Source organism: Ascaphus truei, chromosome 6 (genome assembly GCF_040206685.1).
Source record: "Ascaphus truei isolate aAscTru1 chromosome 6, aAscTru1.hap1, whole genome shotgun sequence".
NCBI classification, from domain to species: domain Eukaryota; kingdom Metazoa; phylum Chordata; class Amphibia; order Anura; family Ascaphidae; genus Ascaphus; species Ascaphus truei.
Genome location: NC_134488.1, coordinates 60,440,247 through 60,450,301, shown reverse-complemented (window position 1 = coordinate 60,450,301; position 10,055 = coordinate 60,440,247). Strand labels below are relative to the sequence as shown.

General features: G+C 47.5%; 1 long non-coding RNA gene across 1 annotated transcript; it reads right to left on the bottom strand.

The window, feature by feature from the left end:
- Window positions 1-2,857: 2,857 nt before the first annotated feature.
- Window positions 2,858-6,527, bottom strand: LOC142497088 (uncharacterized). Its single transcript, XR_012802177.1, has 3 exons — window positions 6,089-6,527; window positions 5,849-5,942; window positions 2,858-3,333 (listed from the first exon to the last, which is right to left on the bottom strand). It is a non-coding gene; the product is annotated as an uncharacterized LOC142497088 (long non-coding RNA).
- Between the last annotated feature and the right edge of the window lie 3,528 nt (window positions 6,528-10,055).

The following is a 10,055-nucleotide window of genomic DNA, read 5'->3' as shown; positions in this document are numbered from 1 at the left end:
GTTTTTTGTGCTATATTATTTTGCTTGTATCGCATTGCTCCATGTATATTCCTTGTGCTTGTATTAAATATATTTTTTGATTTGGCATACATCCCACTTTTGAGATCTGTCCTATTAGTCAGTGAGTGCTTTAACTATTTCTACCTCTTCTCCTCCTCACCCGCATCTCACCTTCCCCCTCGGCCTCACCCAACTGCCACACACACGCACAACCACCCGGCCACTGTCCTCTTCACCCAGCGGCCCGGACCGCCGGCTCCTCCCCCCATCACCCCCCCAGCTCACCACCCAGCCGGCTCCCCCCCATCACCGCCCCCCACCCGCAGCCCTCAGTCTCTATGGATTCGATCCCATCATGTCGCGAGCTCTCAGGTCCCCCAACAGTCAGGCACACCCAGGTACAGCACTTGCGGGGTTTCCAGCCCCTTCCCTCAGACTCCCGACTTGTGGCAATGCTATCTGCATCTGCTCTGTTCTTATAGGGCACCGTGTGGGCTTTTACTCTGCAGGAAGGGGGGGTGGTTCAGAGTCACGCCCGCCCATGTATTGGAGGGAGGGGGGGGATAGGGAGGAATGTGACCGCCCCTCACCCCCCGGCCGGGTCCCTCACCCCGCTGCACAGTGAGGTCGGCCTCGCGCTGGGACCGGGTTGAAATGGCGCGTGCGTTATACCAATTAATGACTTATGTGAGCGAAGCGCGGCTCTGAGCGGGCGCTTTGCGGGTGTGTACGGTAGAAGTGTCCCAGTGGATGTGTATTATGTGCTGTAGTACCTCGGGCAGGGGTGTGTACATTATCTCTGCACATAGTGACAGCCGGCAGCGTCTGCGCCAGCACGGGGGTCGGGGCTGATTTCCACATTCCGCTTCCTGATTGGGCAGTCCTTCCACTCCTCCGTCCAATCGTGCAACCACATCCGTCCCATCAGCACCCCCACATCAGCACCAAACACTCCCAAATCATCAGCACCCCTATACAATCACCATTAGCACCCCCACATCAGCAGTACCACCGCACACCGTCCTGTGACGCGTGGACCACTCCCCACCCAAATGCCACCCCACCCCACAAACATCCCGGGCAACGCCGGGTCTCTCAGCTAGTAACAAATAAAGTACAATCATTGAATCCATAAAAAGGCATTTTCATTTTTTGTTGGGTGGGTGGGGGGGGGGGGGGAAGGTAGGACGGACGCACAGGGGCGGGGGAGTGGGAAGTGTGGATGACAAACAGAGGAGAGAAGGGTCAGGGGGCGGGGAGGGGTAGGGGGGAGTGTGTTGAGACCGGCTCACTCTCGGTCTTTTCATGTTGGAGGGGAAGTTGGGCCTCAGCGGGCTAGCCATGGCCCCTAGGTGTTGTTGAACTGGGGGATTTTCTGTGTGAGCATGGCGTAAGTTTTTCCATGGTCATAACCGTGGTAATTCTTCTAGAGACCGTATTTTTTGAGGGAGCTTTTTCCTGCTTCCAAGCGGCTGCGATAGAGCACCTTGTAGCAGTTATAAGTTTATGGCTGACATAAGTTTAGTTAGGGCAGCGGGAAGGCCATCGACTTGTTTTCCCAACAGAAAGGTCAGAGGGTCCAGGAGAACTTCCAGCCCCAAGGTTTCACAGAGTAGTTTCTGGATCTTAGACCAGAACCCCTGGATCTCTGGGCACAACCACCAAATATGGGCCATGTTTTCCCCCTCATTTCTGGGCATTGAGCCATAGGCTGATTTGGCCTTGAGTCTCCTGGAAGACAAACTGATACATACACATTCTTTCTCACAGGGATGATTACAGGAACATAGCATGAGACACAAGACATTTCAATACAGACAAAATGGAGACAAAATGGATTCTGCACACCACCAACAACCTCATCTCCAGAGACCCCCCAGTCCATTTCATCAATATGTCATCCATTTCTATAGTATGTTCATTTCTACAATATTAGATCAACAGTGTGTAATAGAAAGACCGGTTGCATGTCAATTTGAATGCATGTTATGATAATTTGGGATAACGGGAGGTGACGTCAGGTGACAAGTTGCTAACCATTGTAATAACTGAATGAGGATCTAGTTAATTAGGAAGTGGTCATTCCTCTAGAAAAAACCCAGAACCCAGAAATTCATTGATTATCATACATGCAAACTCCAGCTGTGATAACGATCTTTAGGTCGAACATGATTATACTGTAGTGGAAGTCCTCCCATGGGGAAGGGATGACACGGTGCACAGCAACAAAGGGATAGTAGACTGGATCGCATTGAAAAAAGTTTATTGCTCAGTGAGTGACATAGCAACAAGTGAAAAACCACACAGTGGGCAGCCTCGAACGCGTTTCATGCATCTTGTCGCTTTGTCAAAGAGTATTGGACATCAGAAGGATGATCCAATAAATAGCCAGAGCTCCCAATCAGAAAGCTCCACTTCCTGTGCTCATCTGATAGGTATCCCCCATGGTGAGGAACACAAAAAGTAATAACAGGGAGCACAGTGGCGGCGCCTCTGTTGGGAGGTCGCAATACCCAAGTGCAAATACATGATAACATACATACTGTACATTTAAAAACAACAGCACTTGCCAGTGAAAGCAGATAGTGCATCAAAATCAACAGGAAATATATTATTGAGTATAACCTGAGGATGATACAATTATGTCTGAATGCAGTATCAAAAGAAAAATAATAATAAAAACAAATAACTGTGTGGTAAACAGCTAATGTAATCCAATTAATAATATTAAAGATGCATTGTATTCTCACCGAAAAAAAGAACAATTGTCCCAAAACCAAAATCACATGAAAAGATATGTATAGAATTGAAAAACACAACATGAATACAATATAAATGAACATAAGAAAAATGCAGAGCCAATAGCACAGAATAACCATGTGTGTTTATAGATATATATATATATATATATATATATATTTATATATTAAGAAATGCTTTAGTTCCCAGTCAATGATGAGACCCCCTGGATTGAGGGTATCCAAGGTCAGGATCCAAAACATTTCTCTTTGGTTCAATAGATTTTTTGTTTCAATTTGTTTTTATTGAAAGACAAAGGCCTCAGATATATGAGTACATAGACGCATTGCTTTAACCGTTTAACAGGGTATCCAAAAAAGGAGGAGAAAGGGAAAGAAACGGAGACTGCAGTGTAGGTTATATAGGGGGGCTTAGGGCAGCATGCGAATGGGAAATGAGTTGTGGAGTTATTATGGTAACTAGGGGGGAGGAGAGATCAGGGAGATGCGCCTGCTGTACCCGTGTCTACTGTCCCCGTGTTATTCTTGGAGTTTGACTGTCTTACTCTGCGTCAAAGTAGGTCCTGTCTTTTTCCTGGGTGAGAGGGAAGGGGGGGGCGAGACAAAAAAGGGGGGGAGGTTCAATAGATTTTGACGATCTCCCCTTCTAATGGCTAAAGGAATGTGCTCAATGGCACTAAAGGTAAATGAGTTAATATTACCCTGAGGGCACTCCGAAAAGTGTCTCGACTCTGGGAATCTAATATCGCGTTTTGTTATGGACCGTACAGGCTCCATTATACGTAACTTCAATGGCCGGATAGTCCTGTCTATGTAGTTTTTACCGCACCCCCAGCTCAGAGTATAAATCACAAAACTTGTATTAAAAGTCACAAAACTCTTAATTTTGTATTTATGCTTAGAAACTTTAGATTTAACATTTTTTAACGATCTAGCATTAATACTAACACTGCAATAACCGCGTTTAAAGAAACCCATAGGAGGTTGGAAAGCCGTGGTCTGAGTTTTGGGAGAGGTGAATATGCTCGGTGATCGGTGTGCAGATAACGTTTTGGCACGTTTGAAAACAAATTTAGGTTGATCTTTAACAATATTTTTCAGACCTGTGTCTAATGTAAGGATGTCCCAATGTTTATTGATAATAAACGTAATATCATCAGCATGTCTGCTGTGCTTAGTTATAAAATATAGTGATTTATCATCATTGGATTTATTGAGTTTGGGATTATACTTTACAGTATATGATTATACTGTATGATGCTTCCAACACAACAGCAAATGGAGGAGTAAAAAACGAGGGCCAAAGAGTACAATCTTAGTGGCTTCAGGGGCGTCAAGTTGGGTTCTTTAGGCAGGCCTTAGGCTTTACGGGGCCCAAGGTGGCAAAAAAGTTAAGGGGACTTACCTTGACGAGCAGCCCTCCTCCGTCAGCGTCATGGCATCATCATGATGTAGCGGCGGTATTTGTGATGTCACGTTGCCATGGCAACATGATGCTACAGGAGGCGGGCACCTCAAGAAAAGGTAAGACCCCTCTCAGAAATGAACGCAGAAAGAGACACACAGACAGAGACACATAAACAAAGATATACACAGAGACACACACATAGAGACACACCACTCTCTGCCAGTCCCGGGGCCTCGCGCTTCCTTCTCTCCCTCTTTCCTTTCGGAGCCGGGATCTAACGTCCACCCGACCAGTGGGGGAGCTGAAGGAGAGGATTAATGGAGGGGCCCCTGAAGCTGCGGGGCCCAAGGCAGCTGCCTTGCTCGCCTTGCCTTAAGGCCGGCCCTGCAGTGGGGTCCAGGGGCCCAGGACTAAGTCGTGATCTTAGCCCCAAGTTGTTGAGTGGTGGTCGTCGGCCTGTTGAGTCGGCCAGTTTATGCCTGTGAGCTTGGCAGATGAATGAGCCTGGCTGTATGGCTGATCACAGAAGATGCGCCTGACATCTGGTCAGACAGGCCCAACTTCTGAGGTCGGCTGGCTGGGCTCCCCTCTACCGCCAGCCCGTGAACAGTTGTCCCAGTTATTCCTTGAGACCACCGTACCCAAAGCTCCAACAGCTGACATAATCCAGCCCCGCAGTGTGGAGACGGAAAGACGAACTGGGAAGCCCTATACACAGCCATGTACACGGAGGACCAGAGCTATGAGCAGGGTTGGAGTGCGTCTTGAGTCACTGTTTCAAACAGTGGGGAAAGTATGTGTTCCCTCCCCAAATGGTTTGTCTGAGTGTAACCCGTAGTAAACTTTATTACAATCTTTGTTTCTACATGTGTTTTCCCTTTATATGAGGCTAACTACACACCAGACTATGTGATTGCATTCTGTGATGATATGGAGAAGAACTGAAGCAGAGAAGTAGTGATGTATCTGATCTGTATTCTTATTCTCTCAGTCACTATCACATATTTAAGTAATAATCCCCAAAGAACAGGGCATTACTGGCCAATAATGTACTGGCTGGAAGAGTTGAAGACCAGTGGTGAAGCCGAGGGACTTTAACCCAGCCAAGGCATTATTGGCCAATAATACCCTATTCTGAGTGGATTATTACTATTATAGGCTAAATGTAGGCTTTAAATTTTTTTTTTTTTTAAATAGACACTTTTGCGCTTTTGTGTAGTTATATAGATTATTTTTATTAAAATAAAATGGTAAATACATTAAAGCACCTTTATATATACTGTGACAAACAGCTTACTCCGGGGCTCCGCCGCCTGTCCGGGACTGTTAGAACACGGTCTTTTAGGGTAGGTTAAATGATGAGGCGTCACGTACTGTTCCTTTAAACAGGCTATGCCTGGTTTATTCAGTCCCAGGCACTGAGACTGCCACAGTGCATACAACAGAAACACATCAAAACAAAATCTGCTCACCTGAGCGATAACTTAACTTAGATTTCCCTAACTCCGGTTGGAAGTGGCTTTTCCACTTCCAACAACAAAACAAGGTACTTTTGCAGTCTTAGCCAAATGAACAAAATTATTGAACCTGTTTGGGGAAGAGGCTTCTCCCCACTGTAGTTCAGCAGCCTTCCAGGCTCTTGGGAAGAGGGGAGAGCAAACAGGAAATCAGTCTTACATACCTGATTTCTAATTAGCATGACAGGTGACAGAAAATCAGGCGGCAGACAAACTCTGGTCTGGATCTCTCATCCCTCAGTTCCAGCGCTTGCCAAACTGTGGGATGGAGTGCATGTATTATAAGGCTGCACTCCCAGGCCAAACAGGATAGAGAAAAAACACAAAGAACAGCGCAAACACGCAATAGTGAAGTAAATAATGACAAATCAAATTGGTATAAAATTGGTGAGTATTAGGCGTACATTTAGGCAAATAAAACAAAGCATGTCTGTGCAAACATCAGCACAATGTTACCACAGGAGCCCCTCTGGATGGTGTCGCCCTCTGGTTCAGCAGCTGTCTCTGGAGAGTCTTTAGTTGTATCTCTCACCCTCGTGGAAGGCAGCTGCAGCCCTTGAGCTGTTGTTGAATCCTCCTCTGCTTATCAGGCTGGGCTCACGGGTACACACTGCGCTGTAGGGGATTGCAAGTCCACTTTCTCCTGCACACAGAAGTTCCTGCAGTCTCTCTGTGTATTCGGAGCACCACGCGGTCCACGTGGTGTATTGAGCCGGCGCTCGCGCACTCCCGTGACGTCACGGATGACGCGTTATGCTCCGTTTTGTGGAAATCCCCAAAAATCAAATCCGCAATACAAACGGCTTCAGAAATGTGATGAGGGGGCTAGGATAGGGAGCCAACCCTTACTGTACTTATAAGTACAGTAAGGGTTGGCTCCCTATCCTAGCCCCCTCATCACATTTCTGAAGCCGTTTGTATTGCAAATTTGATTTTTGGGGATTTCCACAAAACGGAGCATAACGCGTCATCCGTGACGTCACGGGAGTGCGCGAGCGCCGGCTCAATACACCACGTGGACCGCGTGGTGCTCCGAATACACAGAGAGACTGCAGGAACTTCTGTGTGCAGGAGAAAGTGGACTTGCAATCCCCTACAGCGCAGTGTGTACCCGTGAGCCCAGCCTGATAAGCAGAGGAGGATTCAACAACAGCTCAAGGGCTGCAGCTGCCTTCCACGAGGGTGAGAGATACAACTAAAGACTCTCCAGAGACAGCTGCTGAACCAGAGGGCGACACCATCCAGAGGGGCTCCTGTGGTAACATTGTGCTGATGTTTGCACAGACATGCTTTGTTTTATTTGCCTAAATGTACGCCTAATACTCACCAATTTTATACCAATTTGATTTGTCATTATTTACTTCACTATTGCGTGTTTGCGCTGTTCTTTGTGTTTTTTCTCTTAGTGTTTGGAGTGCCGAGCCACTCCTAGAGTATAGCAGCATACGCATCAATACTTGGTTTGGTATACTTTGAAATATTAGTATTACCCATACACAATTAATATTAATTGCACTTTATCACAACTATTTGAATTTTGTTTAAGGTGGATTTTGGGTTGCGCACTTATTTTTGTTTATACAAACAGGATAGAAACTGTTCAGTATCCTGGGAGCGCTATATATGGAATTTATTACCATCCCCTGGTTTCTGTCACAATACACTTAGGCTGCGTCCACGATGCGCTAATTAAAATCAATCTGTATGGCCACCCTCACACGGCGCTTGGGGAGACAGAGCAAATTGATGTTTAAGCGCGCTTAAGGGTCACATGACCCTTCAGCAACCAATCAGCGCCAGTCAATGCACACAGCACACAGCCACACACACACACACACTGCCACACACACACTTACACACAGAAATAGCTCCGATCCAGCCAATGACATGCCCCCGGCCACGGCCCTCCCCTGCGCTTGTAAAGTTTGCAGGACAGCCTGCGCTTATGCTTGGAGAGTTGGAGACGTCACCGCTCTCAAGCATGAGCGCGCTCAGCAGCAGTGTGGCCGCAGCCTTACCATGTAGCTATCTATATCCACACACTAGCGCCCCCTCTGTGTACACACACAGCACACTGCAGCTCTACACACAAACAACAGCTACACACACACACACACACACACTGCAGCTCTCCACACAAACACACATACACCAGCTCCACCCATACAACAGCTCTACACACACAACACACAAATTCCTGCTACACACAAACACTGTAGCTACATCCAAACTCTGCTGCTGCTACTCACACATACAACACAACAGCACCAACCTCTGGGGTCGGCTGGCTGGGCTCCCCTCTACTGCCAGGCCCTGGACAGTTGTCCCAGCTCTCCCACTGTCAGCGGCTCTGAGTGACATGTCGGGAGACTTACAGAGACAGCAGGTAAAGGACTAAGTGCTTGACCATAATGGTTGGTAAGTGCGACTGTAAGTGTGGGGAGAAGTGGTCACAAGTCCATGCTAATGAAATGCCTCATTCGGAAGGTGTGTTTCTAGGTGTGAATTAAATGTGGGGAGAGAAAGTGCTTGGCATCTATAGTAAGTGTGAAGAAGTTTCACAGGTAGATGGGCAGTAAGGACAACGAGGTGAGAAAGAGTAGAGGTGAGAAAGAGTAGAGGTGGCAGGTGTAGGAAGGAGACCATTATAAAACTGGCGCAGAAGATGAGCTGGGGCATGGCAAGAATGAAATCTGACATTTAGGGAGGAGCAGACAAGAGCCTTGAAGGTAAGAAGCAAATCACCCTCACACTGCTGATCTGAATACGGTGACCAGATGTCTCGGTTTAGCCGGGACAGTCCCGGTTTTTAGTGAGCTGTCCTGGTGCCCCAATATTGTGAAAATGTCCCAGTTTAGCTGGGACAGTCCCGGTTATTAGTGATGTGTCCTTCCGGTTTGGGTGGGGAGGAGGAGAGCGGAGGTTGGAGGAGATCAGAGGAGAATGCCGGCACTAGAGCACAGAGCCGATCAGATAAGAACACAACACACACAGACACACAGACTCAATCACTACCAATTGAAGTGTGATGGTGGTCCGCGCAAGCTCGTAGAACTCCAGATGATGATGAAGAAAAATAAAATAAAACAGAATGATACACAGTATTAGTGCATGAATCAACGTGCGTGGGTGGAAAGGGGAAAGGGGGATGGAGGGGGGGGGGGGAGAGAAGGGCTGGAAAAGGAAGGGGTATTAGTGAATGCCACTAAATATACAACAAATGAAACATCAATTGTTAGTTTCAGTGACTCACACGGGCTTGTGTGAGACTTCACCCTCAACGATGGATGTGGTGGGTAAATGCAAACTCCTGAAACGGAGCAATAGTAAACAAAAAACTCACACGGCCATATGTGAGTTAGTTCCCTCAGTGGGTAATGTCAGCATGCTCAGGTGATGTGGATACGTCTCAGTGTTCTACCCCCAGTGGGTATGGTGTATAAGTGGCTCCTCTCCCAGACGCCCATAGACCAAAGGATGGGCAAAGTCTGAGTTAGTGACTGATAAAGACTTTATTTATAACAGTGTAAAAACGTATAAAAACAATGAACACACTCAATCACTACCAACACAGACACAATACACACTCAATCACAACACCCACACACACAGACACAGCACACATACTCAATCACAACACACACAGCACACACTCAATCACCACACCCACACACAGACTCAATCACAACCAACACAGACACAATACACACTTAATCACAACACCCACACATAATCACAACACAGACACAGCAAACATACGCAATCACAACACACACAGACACACACTCATAACAGTCACACACTTTCACCTGGGGGGGAAGTACTAAGCATGCTCCGGTCCCCCGTGTGCTGCTGCAAACTGGGGCGGGTAAACAGTCAGGAGGAGGAGGGACTGTCTATGTGCAGTGAAGGCCCCGTCCCTGCAGCAAGGCCCCGCCCCCGCAACAAGCAGAGAAGCAGCAGGAGCTTGTTCAGCCGCCCGCCTGCGCACAGCGTCTGCCGGCACGCCGCCTGCGCCCCCCCCTAAATAATCTTGCGCCCCCCAGTTTGTGCACCGCTGATCTACAGCATATCCTAGAATTCAACAAACACCATCAAAGCCAATCTATTCATCAGAAACCAAGTCAAAGAGACGTGATAACTTCCCTTTAACACACTGATTAATTCTCAAAATCAGTCATCGACAGCGGCGGATTTTCTACGCCCCTTGGCACTTAGCTGTTGCGGCCGCCTCCTTACCTGCCGCCCCCTCCGCTTTCTGAACCGACGGCACGGTGTCAAGTTGCCATGGTAACGCGACATCATTTGATGCTGCCATGGCAATGAGACATCGTGACGTCACGTTGGTGACGTCCATGGCATAATTTGATG